Source organism: Jaculus jaculus, chromosome 6 (genome assembly GCF_020740685.1).
Source record: "Jaculus jaculus isolate mJacJac1 chromosome 6, mJacJac1.mat.Y.cur, whole genome shotgun sequence".
Lineage (NCBI taxonomy): Eukaryota > Metazoa > Chordata > Mammalia > Rodentia > Dipodidae > Jaculus > Jaculus jaculus.
Window position 1 is genome coordinate 88,634,531 of NC_059107.1, and position 16,476 is coordinate 88,651,006.

Below are 16,476 nucleotides of genomic sequence, written 5' to 3' on the forward strand. Positions count from 1 at the left end.
GTAAATATTTTTTAAATGAATGAATGCATTAACCCACAGTGATAATTTCTACCAGTTAGATTCCCACCCCGAACTTTTGTTAATGCAGAGGACAGTTCATTCTGGCCCTCTTGGAAGATTTTAGGAATGCTGGTTTGGGGTATCTTTCACTTACTTTAGTACACTGATGTAGTTGGATTTTAAGAAAACATTTTATATGTTACTTAAGAGTGTTACCTAAGTGTGTGTATTTGCCCTTTGAGTTCTCACCCAAAAGAGCCTGACAATGAAAGGAAGAACGAGGAGGCACTCAAGGGAAGAAAGAACAAGGAAGTAGCTGTCACAAGAGGCAGTCAAAGGGCACCACTCACACAGGCAGGGCGTCTGGGAAGGACAAAGGAAGCTGCTGCAAGGTGTTTTACAAGAGACAATTGTGTCTTTAGGTCTCACCAGGGTGGAGAGGGCTTGTTGGATAGTCTACTACTATCTGTTTGTATAAATCTATGTGTCTATCTCAATCATCTCTCCTATTAGAAGAGTGCCAAGGATTGTCTTAGTTAATTGATTTCAAGGATGCCTTTTAATCCAACACACACACACACACACACACACACACACACACACACACACACACACAACTTATGTGTATATGTATGCATACTTATACAATTACAGAATTGTAGCTACATGTATTGAATTCTTAATATGCACCAGCTATTACGGACTTAGAAAATGTAGAAAATTTCACTTAACATTTGCAAGAGTTCATAATGGTCATATTTCTGTCACCATTGTTTTACAGATGAGGGAACAGGTACAGAGTTTCAATATATTTGCCTGTCATGCAGAGCTTAATAGATCACCAAAGTGGAATTTAAATCCAGGAGATCCAACTTCACAGTGTGGTATTTTAATGATAGGATAAGTTGCTTGAAATTCTCATATTGCTGTGCTTGGTTTCTTCTAACTTGACTAGGAAAACTAAGTCTGATGTGCTTGTCTGTTCCCCACAGTACTTCTCACAGGTGAACTCCCTGAATGCACCGTGTGCCTGGGAAATAGATCCTATGGAATGTAAGGCTTATTCTGTTGAAATTTGGGAAGCGGCGTGCCATTGAAGTTACCCAATTGCCAAGGTCCCTCTACATCTTACTGGCTTAGATGCATTTATGTATATGCTTTTAGTTGTTCAAGTTTAAAGCTGCATATAGGTAAGAAAAAACTAACTATAATGCTCAAAAATTTGATGGTTCTGTTTTAGTCTATCATTTTAATCAGTCTCTAACTTTCTTTGATCGTCCCTCCTTCATAGAAAGAACTATGAGGCCAGCTTGGAACCGTGGGTTTCCAGGACCCCTTACAAAGATGGGGGAACTGTACACTTTTGACTTGGAGAGTAGAACCTATTACCAGCATTAGCCTGAATGCTCTCCTGGTGAGCTTTGCTCTTAGGGCATGGAGATTCAAAAAAAAAAAAAAAAAAAAGCTTATTGTGGCTATCCTTCCAGAGGGGGAGGAAGACACTTCTAGCCTTCTAGCCATCACTTTGGGTCAGCTTGATTCAGGTAACATTTTCTCCTTGTCCTCAGAGTCAGGCAGACAGAAATGAGCCATCAAGGTTTCTGTGGCCCTTATTTTAAGTATTTGTACATTGATTTTAGATTTCTCATATCACTCACTGCAGTTACACTATACAATATCTCCTACCATGCTTACCAGTGGGTAGGGTTACTGCTCTAATAGACATGTATATTCATGTGTGTACTCTTCTATTCTGCTTCTGCCCTTGCCTCTCTGAGTGAGTAAGTTAAGCCAATATCCCCTTTTGTACGGTGTCAACCTCTCTTTCCAAGAGGCATGTCTGGATATGCTGGTATTCACATTATTTTCATTTATAATTGGGCTTCTGTTTAGTGGCATGGAGTTCCTCGAGTGCTCTCTTTCTTGGGAGCATGCAGGGAATAGGGAGGCTCAGTAGGAAACTGCATTTTAGGTTCCTGGTTTGCATATTACACAAACTTCACCAATTTTATCTTAATCACTACCAGTATTGTCAAGGTCTTATGACATCACTCTGATGCTTCAAGCTTAATAAAATATAGTTAACTTTCTATCATACCACATATGAGAGCTATGATGGGTATCATGTAATCATGTGAGGTACTTAAAGGGTGAGTAAGCATAGGCTGAAAATGAGTTTTTAGTGGATGGATTTTCATCAGCAGAATTCATTTGCAATTTAGCCTAGAGATTATTTTTCCTTCATTCCTGATGGTCTGGCCGATGGAAATAAAAATGTTCCCAGGAAGAGATGCATTTTAGGATCAGAATTCAACACTACCTGTGGAATGTGGTAAGGTGGAAAAGGAGTAAGTCCAAAGGCCAAGAAACCTGGGTTTCTGTCCTCAACTCATTTTGTGAATTGGAACAATATATAGCATTTGGGCCTCAGTATCCCCACCTGTGAAGTATAGGAGTAGACTATGGTGTGTATTACTTTTCATGTCCAGTGCTACATACTTGGTGCATGTATGTGTAAATGTGAGTGTGTATGTGTGTGTGTGGGGGTGGATAGCTCTGAAAGAAATACACTTGCTGAAAATCAGGATTTCAGAAATAGAAATATATTTTTAATTGCTTCTAATATTCCATAGTCCCTTCTCCTCCCTTTTGGTAAAACATAAATGGCAGAGATAAGAAGCTAAGGTTCAAGAGAGTAATATTCTGAGCTTCAAGGAAATCAGTTGTTATTTTCTCTCAGGGTAGCTAAAGGGCACGTATGACTGCTGGCCTGCTTATTACCTCATCCTCTCCCATTCTCGGCATCACCCTTATGCTCTCAGAGATGAGCTACTGTGCTATCCGAAATCCCAGATATGGCTTTGTGTTACGTATAACACTGCCTCTGTGACAGTGACAACTCTGGGAACCAGGTCCCTAGGGCCACACAGTCATGTACATTGTGTGTTCCTGGTATAAGCCCTAATGACAATATGACCAGAACATGGTAAATATATGGCCCAACTTGAGACCTAGGGCTCTGTCAAGAAATAGGGGCATGTGGCTAACTTTAACTAGGTGTGTGCTTCTGAGGTTTGTGGGGAGGTCCTTAGTAGAAATGTTGGACAATTAGAGGGACAGAGCTCATATATCCTGGCTCCTTCCTCTCCCATTTTCTGAGCTAAAATAGCCTTAGACCTGAAGGCCGTGTGCCAGTCCTTGTTCACTCCTTTCCTTGCTGTGTGAGCTACTGCTTATGCTGCACAATTTTCAAAAAAAGAAATTATGTCATAAACAGAGTATCCAATGAGGTTGTATTTTTAAGTTACCACACAGACAAGCTTTATAGGAATTTATATCAACATTAAAATGAGCCCCCCTCTTATCCCCTTTCCATGCCTCATTTGAGACCACCCCCTTATCCTGTTAGGAGAAATTTCCCATCATGTTTTTGTTGACAGTGTAGCATGAAAATACAGTTAATACCTCCAAATTTGGAAATGTTAATTTATTTTATAGTTAAACTATGCCAACAAATCAAATCACAAAGATTTTTTTTCTTCATGAGAAGATGTTGAAAGGACAGGTTCCATATTGATTAGCTTTTTAAAAAATTATTTATTTATTGACTTGGAAGTAGAGACATACAGACTTGAAGAGAGACAGAATGGGCACATCAGGACATCCAGACATTGCAAACAAATTCTAAAAGCATGCACTACTTTCTGAATCTGGCTTTATGTGTGTACTGGGGAATAAAACCTGGGTCTTTAGGCTTTGCAGACAAGTGCCTCAACCACCAAGCCATCTCTCCAGCTCTTTAATTAGCTTTAGATATCTGGTAGGCTGCTCTGTTCATGTTAGGTTTTAACTTCCACAAAGGAAGCCATCATGATTTTCTATTTGTTGGGTGGAGTGCCTGGGGTCACGTGACAACTGCAGCTCTGGAGTAATGTTCCATGTGGCAACACAACGTTAGTTAGCAGTCACAGCCCATCTCCCTCCAGCTTGAAGCACAAGGGCTTCTGGGGAACAGCATGGCCACGGTTAGATGAGCATAAAACTAAGATAGCTCTTTAGAAGCTTGGCAGCCAGATCCTTACTGTATGTCTTTGAGACTATGGTGTTGGCTTCTTGTATGGTAATCAGCTGGCAGCTGGGCCTGAACCAACCTGAAAGACAGGAGAATCACCTAGGTGAGATGTGCAGTTCAGCCAGGATTCCCTGAGCTCCACCTCTGCTGGCCACAGAGAACACAGAACAGAGCTGCAACCAAAGGTCTCCTCAGCCCTTGAGCAAATTTTGCTCTGCTTGGGAAGGAAAAGATTAAACAATGGAAAGTACGGTATTGATTTATTTTGAGCTGCAGCTTATTCACATCTTCCCAACACTTCACACAACATGGTGCACATGGAAAATAGTAATATTTGTAGCTATGGGTAAATGTAAAGGCATTTGAGAGTTCCCTGCATGCGATTTAGGAAAAACCAACAATTTAATACTGTGTGATGGTGATAAAAATGTAGCACAGACTATTAGAAGATAAGTGACAAAATTCCAAAAAAAATCTTTTTACATATTGGAAGATATTTTTAAAATTTATTTGCAAGCAGAGAGAGAAAATGAGAGAGAGGAAGAAGTGGAAAGGATGAGAGAGGCAGAGTGACAGAGAGAGACACTGAGAGCATAGGCACCCCAGAGACTCCTGCCACTGCAAACAACAAACTCCGTTTGTGCACTGGCTTGATGTGGGTACTGGAGAATCAAACCTTGGCCACCAGGCTTTGGAACCAAGTGTCTTTACTTGCAGAGCCATTTCCCCAGCTCCTTTTCACATACTATAAGGAGAAACTTGAAATTGCTGTTAGGAGTATGATGCTATTTTACACATACACTTTAAACGGATAAATCACAGTCCCCATGAAGACTTTAGAATGATGATCTCTTCAGAGTTCTGAGTGCCACCACTAGCCATAAAGCTTGTCCAAACATGTGTGTGATATAAAATGTCAAGTAAGTGATTAAATGTTCCCAACCACTGAAATTATGTTTAAAGAGTCAAACAGCTTTACCTGATGAATGTAATACAACATCTTTAAGTCTGTGAAAAATGGTGATGCAGTAACTCGTAGAAGTCATGAAATTTTATTTATTTGCTTATCTTTCTTTTCAGCTGAGGGTCACACAGCATGCATCAACTAATTCAGAGCACACAGTCTCCTCACCCCCTCCCCATCCCCTGGCAACCCCTAACTTGCTTTCTATGTCTATGAATTTACCAATTCTGCATATTTCATATTAAAAGAGCTTCATGCTATCTGGCCTCTTCTGGGTAGCGTTTTTTCATTTAACATAAATTTTGAGTTTTATTTAAGTTGTAGCAATGATCAGGACTTCATATAATATTCCATTACATGTATATGGCATAATCTGTTCATTCACTATTGTTAGGCTGTGTGGTTTCCACCTTTTGGCTACTGTGACTGTTATAAGCGCTCATGAACAATTGCTCATTTCAGTACTTGCTTTCAATTCTTTTGGGAATGGAATTTCTGGGTCATATGGTGATTTATATTTAACTTTTTTTGAGGCACTGCCAAACTGTTTTCCATAGCAGTCTACCATCTTATGGTCCCATCAATGATGTATGAGCTCTTATTTCCTCACATCTTTGCCAACATTAACTTTCTGATTGTGTGTTTTGTGACTAGTCATCCCAGTCTGACTTTCATTTGCATCTACTTAAAGTTCAATGTTGTTGAACAACTTTCCATACACTTCATGGCCATTTATAAATCTTTGAGAAATTTCTGTCCAAATTCTTTGCTCCTTTAAACATTTAGGTTTTCTTTTGTTATTGACTTTTAAGAATTCCATGTAGTTTGTATACTAAATGCTTATCATATATAGGCTTTTCCAATATTTCTCTTTTTCTATAGATTATCTTTTCATTTTCTTGCTGACATCTTTTGATATGGAAGAATTTTAATTTTTTAAATTATTTATTTATTTGAGAGAGAGAGAAAGAGAGAGAGAGACAGAGAGAGAGAGAAAGAGACAGATAGGGTGAAAGAGTGAACGAGCACACCAGGGCCTCCAGCCACTGCAAACAAACTCCAGATGCATGTGCCCCCTTGTGCATCTGGTTTACGTGGGTTCTGGGGAATCGAACCAGGGTCCTTTGGCTTTGCAGGCAAATGCCTTAACCGCTAAGCCATTTCCTCAGACCCCAAAATTTTAGTTTTTACACAGTCTAATATATCTATTTTCTCTTTGTGTTATGCTTTAAATTTTAATTTAAATTATTTTATTTGTGTGTAGGTGAGAGGACAACCTCAGGGTGTGAGTCCTCTCCTTCCACCTGCTTTAAGACAGGATCTCTCTTGCTGTTTTGCTGCTGGGAAGGCCAGTCTAGCTGGTCCATATGTTTTAGATTTTTCCTGACTCCGTCCCCATTCCTATAGGGGTGTTTGGATAACAGATGCATGCACACTTTCCATCAGGCTTTACACTGGTACTGGGGATTGAAGTTGGGTGAGCAGGCTTATAGAGCAAGTATCTATAATTGCTGAACCATCTCTCCAGTTCTCTTGCTTATACTTTGATATTGAACCAAACCCAAGGTCATGAAGATTTAACACATTTTTATTTTTATGGACTTTAAGTTTTAGCTCTTGTACTTAGGCTATTGATGCATTTTGAGTTAATTTTTGAATATAGAGTACCCCTTATTCTTTTGCTTGTGGCTACCCAATTGTCCCAGCTCCATTTTTTAAAAAATATTTTATTTATTTATTTGAGAGAGACAGAGAGAGAGAGAGAGAGAGAGAGAGAAAGGGAGAGAGAGAGAGAAAGCACATGAGTGAGGAAGCAACAGAGAGAATGAGCTCACCAGGGTCTCTAGATACTGCAAACAAAACTCTAGATGCATGCACCCCCTTGTGCATCTAGCTTACATGAGTACTGGAGAATTGAACCTGGATCCTTTGGCTTGGCAGACAAGTGCCTTAATTGCTAACCATTTCCCCAACTCCAAGCTCATTTTTTTTTGAAGAGATTATTCCTTTCCCATTCAATGGTCTTCTTACCCTCATCAAAATCTGACCAGTAATAGATTCTTGGGTTTATGTCTGGATTATGAGTTCCATTCCTTTATCCAATATGTCTATATTTGTGACGGGACACACTGTGTCCATTACTATAGCTTTGAAATTGGAAAGTGTGCATCCTCTAACACTGTTTTCTTTACAATATTGTTTTGGAGTATCATATTTCATGTCTGTAAAAATGGCATTAGAATCACAATAGACATTAGACTGACTATAGAACACTCTGAAAGGTATTATCATCCTAACAATGCTAAAGTCCTCATCTATGAAGATAGGATATCTTTCCATTTATTTTGATTGCCTTTAATTTATTTGAGCAGAGTTTTGCAGTTTTCAGTATTCAAGCTCTCACATCTTTGATGAAGTTTATTCCTATGTTGTCATAGTTGGTTTCTTTGGATGCTATAGATGGAGTTGTTTTCTTAAACTCCTTTGGCTATACTATTGCTGGTGTATAAAAAGAAACTTCTTTTATATGCTACATTTGTACCCTGTAGTTGATGCATTTGAAAACTCTACTGATCCTTTTTGGCTGTAGAGATTTCATGTTTTCTATATATAGAAACAAACCTTCTACAGATAGAAATAGTTTGATTTATTCCAACCCAGATGCCTTTAATTATTTTTTCTTGACTAATTATTAAGGTCAGGGTATCCAGCACAATGTTGAACAGCAGTAGGGAAGGCAGGTCCCGGTCTTATTCATGATCTTCTGGGTAAAGATTTTGTCTTTCAGCATTAAAAGGATGTGAAAAAATTTTTAAATAATATATTCTTATTTTGAGGTTTTCATGATGCTAAAATGTTCCATTTTATTACTATATTAAAATTTTTTCATTAGATATGGACATATTTAGTATGTGAATAACACATGTTGGTACCATCTTTCCCTCCTCCCTGCCCCTTTCCTGAAGAGGCCTTCCTGGTTGGGGATGCAGGTCAACCCCATGGGCATTGTGGGACATGCATCATGCGGGGAGGCATTGTCTCTGTGCAAAATTTCACAACTTGTGGTTCTAACAATCTTTCCACTCCCTCTTCTGCAAAATTCCCTGAGCCATACTGGGAGAATTTTAAGTCTACTTCAGTGATGGACACTTACAAGTCTCCGAGTCTCTGGTTTGATAGGTGTTGAATGTCCTCAGGGTCTGTCTCCTTCACCTGTGTGCTGATATCGGATTCACTAAGAAGGCAGCACTCTTGCTTATTTCCCCATCCTCTGTGGTTTCAGCTGGGGCCAGGGTGGAGTATACTGGGTCATTTATCTCTTCAGGTACAGCTCCCATCTGAAAAAGAGAAGCAGGTTCTCCAATAGAGAGTGAATTAAGCACTGGTTAAATAGGATAAACATTAATGTAGAGAGAATTAAAAGGGTCTAGACCCTCTTACAGTCTAAGGTTAATGGGAACATGACAATGGAAAACAGAATCATTATCTGGATATGATTCTGACTTATTTCCTGCTTCCAAATATGGTTTCATTTCCACTGAGTGGATCTGTTAGCCAATCCAAGAGCAGTTGGAATAGTGGCTGTGTGCCACTATTGCACTTGTGTGAGCACTAGGTCAGGTTGTTTGCTTCTGAGTCACTTAGACTTTGAGTGGCTTGGACAGATGTTGGCCACTTTCCCCTGGCAGCTCATGTAGTACCTTCCAGCACTAGATGGCATAATTGTCTGGGGACTGCCCCTCTTCCAGATTCCAACCAGTTTTCTTCATGGTCTGTGCTGACAGTGTATGGTGTCTTCAGCAGTAGGATCTAACCATTAGCCTCTGGTGGGTAATTAAGTGCTCTTACAGAAGTCTCTCTTATTTTTGGAGATCTAGTAAGTTTCTCTGATTAACAGCTCATTGTGGATATAGACCACATCCTGATACAGGGAATTACAGGCCAGCGCCAAGGGAAAAGAAAAAAAAAAGCCAGAGAAGAAAGAGAAACAGAAGAAATTCGAGGTTAGGTTTCATCTCACTTTCTCCAGAGCCCTTTGATTGAGGTGCTTCCCCTAGGGTCCTCTTGAGGATTTCACATTTTAGGCTGACTTCTAGGATATAGAATTATATGGTACCAGTTCAATTTGGGTTCAGTTTTTTGTCCCTCTCCCCCAACCCTTTCTCTTCCCCCAAGCCCTACCCTCCCTATTGTCCAAGCATCAAGATGCTATTCAGTTATGTCAGAAACTTGGGCTGATCCAGGTTAGGAACTACAGATGAGTGAGATTATGTGATGGTTGTCTTTCTGTGATTGTATGAGTTCACTTACAATGATCTGTTCCAAGTTTGACCATTTTTCTACAAATTTCAATGTGCCATTGTTTCTTACTGCTGAGTAGAATTACATCATGTTGATATACCACATCTTGGTTATCCATTTGTCCAATTATGAGCACCTGGATTGATTCCAGAATTTAGCTATTATGAATTGAGCAGCTATAAACATGGTTGAGCAAATATCTACGAACTGAAATGTGGAGCTTTTAGGATAAATGCCCACTAAGGGAATAACAGGGTCTACTGGTAACCCTATATTCATCATTTTCAGGAGTATCCATATTGATTTCCATAGTGGTTGTACCAGCTTACATTCCCACCAACAGTGAATGAGTGTTCCTATTTATCTACAGCCTTACCAACATTTGTTTCATTTGATATTTTAATGTTTGCTATCCTTACTGGTAAGGTGGGATCTCACAGTTGTTTTAAGTTGAATTTCCCTAATGGTTAGGAATGTTGAACATTTTCTGAAGTGTGTGTTAGCCACTTATAATTCTTCCTCTGAGAACTCCCTATTTAGTTCTCTTCCCCACTTTTGGAGTGGGTTGTTTGATTTTTTTATTGTTTTGCTTTTTGAATTCTTTGTAGTTTCTAGATATTAGGCTTCTGTCAGTGGTATAGCTGGCAAAGATTTTCTCCCATTCAGTGGGTAATATATTGACTCTGCTTATGGTATATTTGTCTGTGCAAAAGCTTTTAGCTTTACAAGATCCCATTGGTTGAGTGCTTGTTTAATTTCCTGGGCCTCTAGGGTTTTGTTCAGGAAGTCTTTTCCCAGTCCTATATCATAGAGATTGCCTACTATTTTTTCTTCCAGTAGTTGAAGAGTTTCAGGTCTTATATTAAGGTCATTAATCCATTTGGACTTGATTTTTGTGTATGGTGAAATGAGTGGGTCTAATTTACTTTTTCTATGTATGTTCATCCAATTTATCTAACACCATTTGTTGAAGAGGCTGTCTTCTCCAGTCTGCATTATTGTTGGCACCTTTGTCAAAGATCAAGTAGCTGTACTTGACCTAAGGTCTGGGTCTTCAATTCTGTTCCATTGGTCTATGTTTCTATTTTATTCCAGTGGCATGGTGTTTTTGTCACTATGGCTTTGTAATATAGCTTCAGATTGGTTATTGTGATATGGCCAGAGGTGGTTTTTCTTGCTGAGGATATGTTTGGATATCCAAGGCTTTCTGCCACTCCATATGAATTTTGAGAATATTTTTTCAATCTCTGTGAAGAATGATGCTGGTATTTTTATTGGTGTTGCATTAAATCTGTTTATTGCTTTTGGTAGAGTTTCCATTTTCACAATATTAATTCTACCTATCTGGGAGCATGGGATGTCTTTCCATCTTCTCAAGTCCTCCTTGGTTTCTTTTTTGATTTTTTTTAAATGTTTTCATTATATAGGACTTTTACATCATTGGGTAGTGTTATTCCAAAGTATTTTTTTGTTGCTGTTGCTACTGAAAATGGGATTGCCTCACTGACTTCTTTCTCTGTATATTTGTCCTTTGCATATAGAAAAGCTACAGAATTTTGTGTATTGATTTTATACACTTCCACTTTGCTGAAGAAATTTATCACCTTTAAAAGTTTTGAGATGGAGGCTTTTGGGTCACTTATATAGAGGATCATGTCATCTGCAAATATGGCTAACTTTCCAATTTGAATACCTTTTATTTCTTTCTCCTGTCTTATTGCTTGGGATAGTACTTCTAGTACTATGTTGAAGAACAGTGGTGAAAGTGGTCACCCCTGTCTTGTTCCCGATCTCAGTGGGAACTCCTTGTACTTTTCCCCATTAAGAAGTATTTGGGCTTTAGGAGCTTTACATATTGCCTTTATTGTGTTGAGAGATAAACCCTCCATGCCTATTCTTTCCAGTGTTTTGATCACGAAGTGCTGTTGTATTTTGTGAAAGACCTTCTCTGCAACAATTGAGATGATCATGTGGTTCTGTGGTTGAATTTATTTTTGTGGTGTATTTCACTGGCTATTTCCATATGTTAAACTGGTCCTGCATCTCTGGGATGAAGCCTACTTGATTAAGGTGTATAATGCTTTTGATGTGTTGTTAAATTTGGTTTGCAAGGATTTTGTTCAGGATCTTTACATATAAGTTAATTAGGGATATAGGCCTATAATTTTCTTGCCTTGTTGCATCTCTGGTTTTGGATTAGGGTGATGCTAGCTTCATAAAAGGAGTCTGGGAGAATTCCCTGGTCTCTGATTATGGGGAACAGTTTGGGAAAAATTGGTTTCAATTTTTCAATGAAGTTTTGATAAAATTCAGCTGAGAAGCCATCTCATCCTGGACTTTTCTGAAAAAGTCCAGGACCAGATGGCTTCTCAGCTGAATTATTTTTTTTTGGGGGGGGTGTTGATTACTTTTTCGATTTCCATGGATGTGATAGGTTTGTTTAGTAGATTAATCTGCTTTGAGTTTAGTTTTGGTAGGTGGTATGTGTCTAGCAATTCATCCATTTCTTCCAGATTATTTAATTTTGTGGAGTAGAGGTTTTGGAAGTATTCCCTGATGATTCTTCCAATTTTATCAATGTCTGCTGTGATCTCTCCTTTTTCATTTCTAATTTTGTTAATTTGAGACTTTTGTTGTTTTTGCTTCATAAATTTGGTCAGGAGTTTGTGTACTTTGCTTATTTTTTCAAAGAACCAGTTCTTCATTTTATCGATTTTTAAAATTGTCTTCTTAGTTTACAATTCATTAATTTCTTCTCTAATCTTGATTATTTCTTTCCACTTGGAGTTCTTTGGGTTGGATTCATCTTGTTTTTCCAGTGCCTTTAGGTGGACAGTCATGGTATTGATTTTGGATCCCTCTGTCTTTGTAATGAAGGCATGTAGGGCTATGAATTTTCCTCTATGACTGCCTTCATTGTGTCTCACAAGTTTTGGTAGGTTGTATTTTCATTGTCATTAAATTCCAAGAATTTTACAATTTCTTTTTATTTCTTCCATGACCCATTCATTGTTTAAAAGTGTCTAGTTTAGTCTCCAGGAGCTGGGGGAGTTCTTCATGTAACTCTTGTTGTTAATTTCTAGCTTTAAAGCATTGTAATTTGACATGATGCAGGAAGTTACTTCAGTTTTCCTGACTTTATGAAGGCATGCTTTATGGCCTAATATATGGTCAATTTTGGAGAAGGTTCCATGGGCTACTGAGAAGAATGTGTAAGTCTGTAGATTTGGGGTGGAAAGTTCTGTAGATATCCATTATGTCTAGTTGATCTATGATGTTGTTGAGGTCTATTTTTTCACTGTTTATTTTGTGCTTGGATAGTCTGTCTATTGATGATAGCAGAGTATTGAAGTCTCTATGATGGTATTGGTGCTTATTTATGTTTTATTATCAAGTAGATTTTGTCTTATAAACTGTGGTACATCTGTGTTTGGGGCATATATATTTATGACTGTGATGTGCTTATGTTGGATCCTTCTCTTGATGAGTAAGAAGTGGCCTTCTTTGTCCTTTTTGATTATTTTTGGTTTGAAGTCTATTTCATATATTAATATAGCAACAGGTGCTTGTTTCTTATTTCCATTTGCTTGGGATATCATTTTCCAACTTTTCACTTGAGGAGGTGTCTATCTTTAGTGGTGAGGTGGGTTTCTTGAAGACAGCAGATAGAAGGGTCTAGTTTTTTGATTCATCCTGATAATCTGTGTCTTTTGATGGGTAAGTTAAGACCATTAATATTTATGGCTATTACTGTGGTTTGAATTAATCCCTGCCATGATGAGGTATTTTATGGGGTTTGGTGCTTTTTTGTGTTATGTAGTGTTTTGAGCCTGGTCTATTTTGGTTGTTGTTATCTTCTTGTTGGCTCTTGAGATTGGTTATTTGACTGTTCTGTGTGGAGTATTCTGTCAAGTATTCTCTGTAGGTTTGGCTTTGTGTTCATATAATCATGGGCTTTACTTTTTTCATGGAAAGTTTTTCTTTCATCATCTATTAGGAGGGATACTTTTGCTAGGCAGAGTAGCTTGGGTTGTTCTCCTGACTTATTCTAGTTCTTTGTTTCTGGTTTTCTAAGCTCTTTGGACATATTTAAGTCAGTCAACTTGAAGTAGTCATTAGTATGTATAAAGTGCCTGGTATTCCTCAGGGCTAGTATTTGTCCATTTATTTGTTTTTTTTTTCTGTGGATGAGCCATACTATTCTGCTTATTTATATAGTGAGATTTAAAAAAAAAAACATATATTTTTAATTAATTTATTTATTTGAGAGAGAGAGAACGGGCATTGCAGGGCCTCTAGCCACTGCAAATGAACTCCAGACGCATGTTTCACTTTGTGCATCTGGTTTACATGGGCCTGAGGAATCGAACCTAGGTCCTTAGACTTTTCAGGCAAGCACCTTAACTGCTAAGCCATCTTTCTAGTCCAAGAATTTTTTTTTAATTGAGGATTGGAATTTTATTGTTAGAGCATGCTAACACTAGAAGTTAAGTTAAATGTCCTCTCTCCATTGATTTCTGGTATTACTTATAGGTGGCTGCTATTGCATTTATTAGAGACTTTCCCTATCTATCTTTCTCCCTTCAGACAACAGGCTCCTTATGTGTGATTACTGAATCTCTTCTCCATTGTCCTTGTCATTAGTCAATAGTATGACAGAAGTTTTCTTAAATAGACCTAGACCCTGTAAAAAAGGGGAAAAAATAGTGTTCTGGGAAACAATTTTCAGCCCAGGAGCATCAAAAAAAAAATGGTTACTTTCTATTACTTTACATGGTAGCCATTTAATGAACACCACGCATAATACCAAAATTCACAGAAATTTATCTAAAATCCATAACAGAAATCCAGGAATCGAGTGTGTGTGTGTGTGTGTGTGTGTGAGAGAGAGAGAGAGAGAGAGGGTGGGGGGGAGAAATGACATTTAATCTCCAGAGTTACTGTGCTATAACAGGTGAAATGTCTAGGTCTCCATCAATTTATTTTTATGAAAACTTTTACATTGTCTACCAGGTAAGCATACAAAGTGATCAGTCTCATTCTTCATACACATGTATTATTATACCTTGCTTCCTACCCCTCTCTGGCTGGTTCCCTTACTTTGCCCTCGAGCTTTCAGATCAAATGTATTCCAATAAGTCTAAATTTACTTATTTAATATTCACATAAAAATCCAAGCAGGTAACATAGATTATAATAACCATATTAAGAACAATGACATATTTTTTTCATTTCTCATGGCAGGGAAAATTTGAAACTATACATAAAGGACCCCACATGCATGTAAGTTGTTTCCATTCTAAGCATCACTGCACAGTTTCCACGCATTGATTCTGATGTTTCTTGCATGATCAGTGGTTGCTTTGGGGGAAGTACTGGTTCTGGCAGGTTCTACTCTGGCATCTTTGGTGAGTCATACCTTATATTACTTTAAAAAATATTTTATTTATTTATTTATTTGAGAGAGACAGAGAATGACAGAGACAGAAAGAATGAGTATGCCAGGACATCCAGCTGCTGTAAACATACTCTAGATGCATGTGCCACCTTGTGCATCTGGCTTACATGGGTCCTGGAGAATCAAACCTGGGTCCTTTGGCTTTGTAGGCAAGTGCCTTAACTACTAAGCCTTTCTCTAGCCCTATGATTTTTAAAAATCAATCCTATGCACACAGGTTATATACTGTGGACAAAGTGCCCAGAATAGGTGATGATGAAAATTTGAGTCTGCTGAGCCTACCAAGAACTTATGTTTGACCTATTGAAATTCTCACCTGCTCCCCACATTGAACTACTCTGCAACAGATCTTACCTGTGATAAATAGTGCCCCTCTGTTGCAGTCAGGTTCACTTTGCTGGTTGAAATCACCCAACCAAGAGCAGCTTGTGGGTATAAAAAGAGGTTTATTTTGGCTTACAGGCTTGAGTGGGAAGCTCCATGATGGTAGGAGAAAACCATGGCATGAGCAGAGTGGACACCACCTCCTGACCAACATCAGGTGGACAACAGGAACAGGAGAGTGTGCCAAACACTGGCAAGGAGACACTGGCTATAATACCCATAAGCCCACCCCCAACAATACACCACCTCTGCAAGGCTTTAATTTTCAATTGCCATCAGCTGGGGAAACTAGCATTCAGAATACCTAAGTTTATGGGGACACCTGAATCAAACCACCACACCCCTCAGATGGCTCCTGGAAGTAGACACCCCCTTCCTCTGTGCTCAGCATAGAAGGTAAGGCAGCAAGTGCTGGACATCATACCATCCACCTCGCAGACCACGGTGTCTGGCAGAGGTGGGAGCCTGCCAGACTGGCTGCTGCAATTGCTTCATGCTCTTCCCAGACTACCTAAATGACAAGAGATTGACTGTGACCATATTAGACCATCAGTGTGTTCTGAATACTATTTACGAAGCTCTGAGTTAGATAGTAAATACTATAAAGGGTTTGTTTAGTTTTAAAACTAAAACTTTCAAGAGTCAAACATAGTATCTCACTTCAGATAAGGAACAAGGATTGAATGTCTGGTAAAGAGTAAGTTCTGAATCCAGATCTAGATGTGTCTCACTTTAAAACTCTCCTTCTTCACCTTCTGGAGATGCTGGCTATTTTAGAATCAGAGGTGTTGAGGACCAGGGTTCAGGGAAGGGCTCTTGGGTGAGGGCTTTGCTGACCATTGAAAAATTAGCAGAATTTGGAGAAGCAGAAATAAAGTAGAGTCCATTCATAGAAGGGTTGATGCAGGTATTTACAGAGTGCTAGTTCAAAACAAAACTGGAGAAGGGCAGAGGAGATGGTACCTCATCCTGTGTGATTCCTCTACATTAGGCTGGGTTGCCCACAACTAACATTGCCAGCACACAACCTTGGTTATTCACCACTTTTAAAACAGAATGAAAAAAAATGGAGTGAAAAGTAAGTACTCTGAGCAGAGTCGAGGACCAACTGTTCGCCCTGGCTGTGTACACTCAACAACCCACATAACCCATTGTGCTTGTACAGACAACCTATTCAGGTGTCTCTTTGCCACTCACAAATTCAGTTCATCTGCTTCTCAGAGAGATGGTCTCCCCAACAGGCCTCAAAAGCCTCATGCTGACTGCCATCTGCAGCAATTCTCTGTATTGAGCATA